This window comes from Heptranchias perlo, unplaced genomic scaffold (genome assembly GCF_035084215.1).
Source record: "Heptranchias perlo isolate sHepPer1 unplaced genomic scaffold, sHepPer1.hap1 HAP1_SCAFFOLD_244, whole genome shotgun sequence".
Classification (NCBI taxonomy): domain Eukaryota; kingdom Metazoa; phylum Chordata; class Chondrichthyes; order Hexanchiformes; family Hexanchidae; genus Heptranchias; species Heptranchias perlo.
In genome coordinates, this window is record NW_027139256.1 from 309,511 (window position 1) to 315,614 (window position 6,104).

General features: G+C 49.3%; 1 pseudogene; it reads right to left on the reverse strand.

The window, feature by feature from the left end:
- LOC137310345 (zinc finger protein 585A-like) overlaps nucleotides 1-6,104 on the reverse strand; it is a 56,948-nt pseudogene that overhangs the window by 35,610 nt on the left and 15,234 nt on the right.

Below are 6,104 nucleotides of genomic sequence, written 5' to 3' on the forward strand. Positions count from 1 at the left end.
TCAGCTGTCTCGGTCCCAAGCTCTGGAATTCCCTCCCTAAACCTCTCCGCCTCTCTACTGTTATAAACTGGACAGCCAGGTGGTGAAGAATAGAATTCAGAGCCTGGTCTTCAGTTGCTTCCAAGCCTTTATTCACAGAGCTTCACATTTACACACATACCACACCCTAGATCAGCTCTCATATATTAGGATACAAGAGAGTTCTCAATTGATATCCACCACCTGAATACAATTAACACTAATTGATATAAATCACATGGATACAATTAACATCTACCGCTCTCCCCTCCTTTAAGACGCTCCTAAAAACCTGCCTCTTTAACTAAGCTTTTGGTCACCTGTCCTAATGTGGCTCGGTGTCACACTGTGTTTGATTTACGCTCCTGTGAAGGGCCTTGGGATGTTTTACTACATTAAAGGCGCTGTATGAATATAAATTGTTGTTTTATCATGCCACAAACGCCATTCCCTCGCCACCCACTCCATCCCTCTCCTTGGCCACTGTCTGAGACTGAACCAGACCTATTAGATCCGGAGATGAGTTTCTGACCACATATCGGCTCCATCCGCCGACTTCCACCTCCGTAACATCGCCCGTCTCCGCCCCCTGCCCCAGCTCATCTGCTGCTGAAACCCTCACCCATCCAGACTCGACTATTCCAATGCTCCCCTGCCCGGCCTCCCATCTCCCACCTTCCATAAACTCCAGCTCATCCAAAACTCTGCTGCCCACCACCCCCCGTATCCTGAATCGCACCAAGTCCCGTTCTCCCATCACCCCCTGTGCTCGCTGACCTCCATTGGCCTCCGGTCTGGCAACGCCTTGAATTTAAATTCTCATCCTGGTGTTCAAATCCCTCCAAGGCCCTCGCCCCCCTCCCTACCTCTGTAACCTCCTCCAGCCCTACAACCCTCTGAGAATTTTGTAAGCAAAATTAAAGCCCATGGGATTAAAGGGACAGTGGGTACAAAATCGTCTAAGGGACAGAAAGCAGAGGGTAGTGGTGAACGGTTGTTTTTCAGACTGGAGGGAGGTGTACAGTGGTGTTCCCCAGGGGTCAGTATTAGGACCAATGCTCTTTGTGATATATATTAATAATAACAACAACTCCCATTCATACAGCACCTTTAATGTCATAAAACGTCCCAAGGCGCTTCACAGGAACGATTATCAAACAAAATCAGACACCGAGCCACATAAGGAGATATTAGGACAGGTGACCACAAGCTCGGTCGAAGAGATCGGTTTTAAGGAGCGTCTTAAAGGAGGAGAGAGAGGCGGAGAGGTTTAGGGAGGGAATTCCAGAGCTCAGGGCCCCGGGCAGCTGAAGGCACGGCCGCCAATGGTGGAGCGATGAAAATCAGGGGATGGACAAGAGGCCGGAGTTGGAGGAGCGCAGAGATCTCGGGGGGGGGGGTTGTAGGGGCTGGAGGAGGTTACAGAGATAGGGAGGGTGGGCGAGGGCCATGGAGGGATTTGAACACGAGGATAAGAATTTTAAAATCGAGGCGTTCCCGGACCGGAGGCCAGTGAGCACAGGAGGTGATGGGAGAACGTGACTTGGTGCGAGTTAGGATACAGGCAGCAGAGTTTGAAATGAGCTCAAGTTTATGGAGGGTGGAAGATGAGAGGCCGGCCAGGGGAGCATTGGAATGGTTGAGTCTGGAGGTAACACAGGCATGGATGAGGGTTTCAGCAGCAGGTGAGCTGAGGCAGGGGCGGAGACGGGCGATGTTACGGAGGTGGAGGTAGGCGGTCTTGGTGACGGAGCGGACGTGTGGTCAGAAGCTCATCTCAGGGTCAAATGGGACGCCGAGGTTGCGAACGGTCTGGTCCAGCCTCGGGCAGCGGCCAGGGAGAGGGATGGAGTCGATGGCTGGGGAATCATAGAATGGTTACTGCACGGAAGGAGGCCACTCGGCCCATCGAGTCCGTGCTGGCTCAACGCAAGAGCAATCCAGCTGGTTCCACTCCCCCTCCCTGTCCCCGTAGCCCTGCAAATTTTTTCCTTTCAAGTATTTATCCAGTTCCCTTTTGAAGGCCATGATTGAATCTGCCTCCACCGCCCCCTCGGGCAGCGCATTCCAGATCCTAACCACTCGCTGGGTAAAAAAGTTTTTCCTCATGTCGCCTTCGGAACGGGGTTTGTGGCGGGGACCGAAGACAATGGCTTCGGTCTTCCCGATATTTAGTTGGAGGAAATTTCTGCTCGCCCAGTACTGGATGTCGGACAAGCAGTGCGACAAATCAGAGAGAGAGTGGAGGGGTCGAGAGAGGTGGTGGTGAGGTAGAGCTGGGTCAGCGTGACACGTGGAACCTGACGTCGTGTTTTCGGATGATGTCGGAAGGAATACGGGATGGAATCTCACAACAATGACAGTCTCTGGAGAACGTTCTTTTCGCTCTTGTCCTTTCTAAGATTTAAGTTTTCCCCCCTTCCCTGCTTCACGTACTCATCCCCCTACCTCCATCCTCACCATGTTGGAACCAGCCTTCATCTTACTGTCTCCTTTTTTTTTTCTTTCCTCTCATCCTGCTCCTCGATGGAGTAAAGTTTCACAGTCGCCAGCTGCCCTCCAATTCTTTGCCCGTTTGCCCATAAGGACATAAGAAACAGGAGCAGGAGTGGGCCATTCGGCCCCTCGAGCCTGCTCCGCCGTTCAGTCGGATCATGGCTGATCTTCGACCTCAACTCCACTTTCCCGCCCCATCCCCATATCCCTTGATTCCCCCAGTGTCCAAAAATCTATCACTCTCAGCCTTGAATATACTCAACGACTGAGCATCCACAGCCCTCTGGGGTAGAGAATTCCAAAGATTCACAACCCTCTGAGTTAAGAAATTCCTCCTCATCTCAGTCCTAAATGGCCGACCCCTTATCCTGAGACTATGCCCCCTAGTTCTAGACTCTCCAGCCAAGGGGAACAATCTCCCGACATCCACCCTGTCAAGCCCTCTAAGAATTTTATACGTTTCAATGCGATCACCTCTCACTCTTCTAAACTCCAAAGAATATAGACCCATTCTACTCAATCTCTCCTCAGAGGACAACCCTCTCAGAGGACATCCCAGAAATTAATCTAGTGAACCATCATTGCACCCCCTCTAAGGCAAGTATATTCTTGTCAATAATAGACCGAGTAATTACAGGCCAGTCAGTCTAACCTCGGTGGTGGGAAAAATTTGGAATCAATTCTGAGGGACAGGATAAACTGTCACTTAGAAAGGCACGGAATAATCAAGGACAGTCAGCAAGGATTTGTTAAGGGAAGGTCGTGTCTGACTAACTTGATTGAATTTTTTGAGGAGGTAACAAGGAGAGTCGATGAGGATAACGCATTTGATGTAGTCTACATGGATTTTAGCAAGGCTTCTGACAAGGTCCCACATGGCAGACTGGTCAGAAAAGTACAAGCCCATGGGATCCAAGGAAAAGTGGCAAGCTGGATCCAAAATTGGCTCAGTGGCTGGAAACAAAGGGTAATGGTCGGATGTTTTTGTGACTGGAAGGCTGCTTCCAGTGGGGTTCCGCAGGGCTCAGTACTCGGTCCCTTGCTTCTTGTGGTATATATTACTGATTTGGACTTAAATGTAGGGGGCATGATTAAGAAGTTTGCAGATGATACAAAAATTGGCCGTGTGGTTGATAGTGAGGAGGAAAGCTGTAGACTGCAGGAAGATATCAATGGACTGGTCAGGTGGGCAGAAAAGTGGCAAATGGAATTCAATCCGGAGAAGTGTGAGGTAATGCATTTGGGGAGGGCAAACAAGGCAAGGGAGTACACAACAAATGGGAGGATACTGAGAGGTGTAGAGGAAGTGAGGGACCTTGGAGTGCATGTCCACAGATCCCTGAAGGTAGCAGAGCAGGTAGATAAGGTGTTTAAAAAGGCATACGGGATACTTTCCTTTATTAGCCAAGGAATAGAATATAAGAGCAGGGAGGTTATGCTAGAACTGTATAAAACACTAGTTAGGCCACAGCTTGAGTACTGTGTACAGTTCTGGTCACCACATTACAGGAAAGATGTGATTGCACTAGAGAGGGTACAGAGGAAAATTACAAGGATGTTACCAGGACTGGAGAATTTTAGCTAGGAGGAAAGATTGGATTGGCTGGGGTTGTTTTTGTTGGAGCAGAGGAGGCTGAGGGGAGATTTAATTGAGGTATATAAAATTATGAGGGGCCTAGATAGAGTGGATAGGGAGGACCTATTTCCCTTAGCAGAGAGGTCAATAACCAGGGGGCACAGATTTAAAGTAATTGGTAGAAGGATTAGAGAGGAGCTGAGGAAAAATTTTTTCACCCAGAGGATGGTGGAGGGTCTGGAACTCACTGCCTGAGAGGGTGGTAGAGGCAGAAACCCTCAACTCATTTAAAAAGTACTTGGATGTGCACCTTAAGTGCCGTAACCTACAGGGCTATGGACCAAGTGCTGGAAAGTGGGATTATGTTGGCTGGCTCATTTTTGGCTGGCGCGGACACGAGGGGCCGAATGGCTTCCTTCTGTGCCGTAAATTTTCTATGGTTCTATTCCTTGGGTAAGGAGACCAAAACCGTAGACAGTACTCCAGGTGTGGTCTCACCAGAGCCCTATAGAATTGCAGCAAGACCTCCTTACTCTTATATTCCACCCTCCTTGAAATAAAGGCCAACATACATAAGAAATAGGAGCAGGAGTAGACCATCCGGCCCCTCGAGCCTGCTCCGCCATTCAATCAGATCATGGCTGATCTTCGACCTCAACTCCACTTTTCCGCCCGATCCCCGGATCCCTCGATTCCTCTAGATTTGCCTTTCTAATTGTTTCCTGTACCTGCACGTTAACTTTCTGCGATTCATGTACAAGGACACCAAAATCCCTCTGAACACCAACATTTCTTAGTCTCTCACCTTTAAAAAAAAAATCATCCTAGTTGTGAGTCTCGCCAGTGAGAGCTGGCAGCATCTCCCCCTCCCCTCCCACTAAGTGCTACACCAGCTGAGGTGTGTCGACTCTGCATAGACCAGGAATGGAATGTGGGACCTTCTGGTTTATTGGGGGGGGAGGGGGGGGGGAGGAGGAGTGGGATGGTTTCTTTAAAGGGAGATGCGATATAGACTTTTCAAGAACAAGTGTTGCTGCCCCTTTAAGTGAAGACTTTGTCACTATGAAACATTCTGAAGTGTTGCAAACTGAAGCAAGAAAGTACTTTTTTTTTTAGGAACAATGAGATAAATTGAAAGTCCAATAAACTGCCACTAAAATCGGCAGGTTTGCAACTATTTCACAGAGTAAAGAACAGACCTAGTATTAACAGGAAATCGGTTACTTACACTCTGCGGGCCTTTCAAGATGGGCAGCTGTATCCCTTTAAAGCTGTCTCTTTAAATCTGTTACCCACCGGTAAGAATGAACACTGTCCTTTTGACTGTCATAGATGAAGGCGCAAGAACTGCCCCTCGAGCAGCCTGATCCTCCCAGCACTCCCATCTTTTAGTTAATTGCCTGAAACCAATTATTAAACCCCAAGTTACAGATATTTGACTCGCAAATGTCAAAATATTTTTAGGTTATATTCTATGTTAAAAGGCACACGGTCCAGTTTTCTTCACTTTTTTTTTTAAAAAAAGATCATTAAAATAAAAAGGTACATATAAATGGCGAGGGCCTCCCTGCAATGAAAACTAAGCTGCGATTCGACGTCTTAATGGCGACCAAGTATACCCAGCATGCCCAGCGCTGCGGAACAAGCCCTATCTACATAAACAAGCGCCAGCGCGCAGGCGCCGACTCTTCGGCGCCGAGCATGCGCAGTGCGGCGAGAGAGAGACAGAGCGAGCTGCCCGCGGATCAGGTGGGAGACGGCGGTTCAGGCGATTAATAAACCCCCGGGGGAAGGAGGGAGGCAGCGCGGCCTCCGGTTCCCGAACAAGCGGCCGGGCAGCGTCGGCCCCGCGGTTTTAAGTTTGTTTTTGGCGGCGGCGGCGGGGGGGGGGTTTAATAAAGGTCACGTGGGCAGGAATCAGTTTCCGGCCTCTTTTTGCAGCAGTGTTTTTGCGACGGTTGGGGCCTAGTGAGCAGAGGCTGGGTTAAATCCCCAAACAGACAAGGGGTCCCCA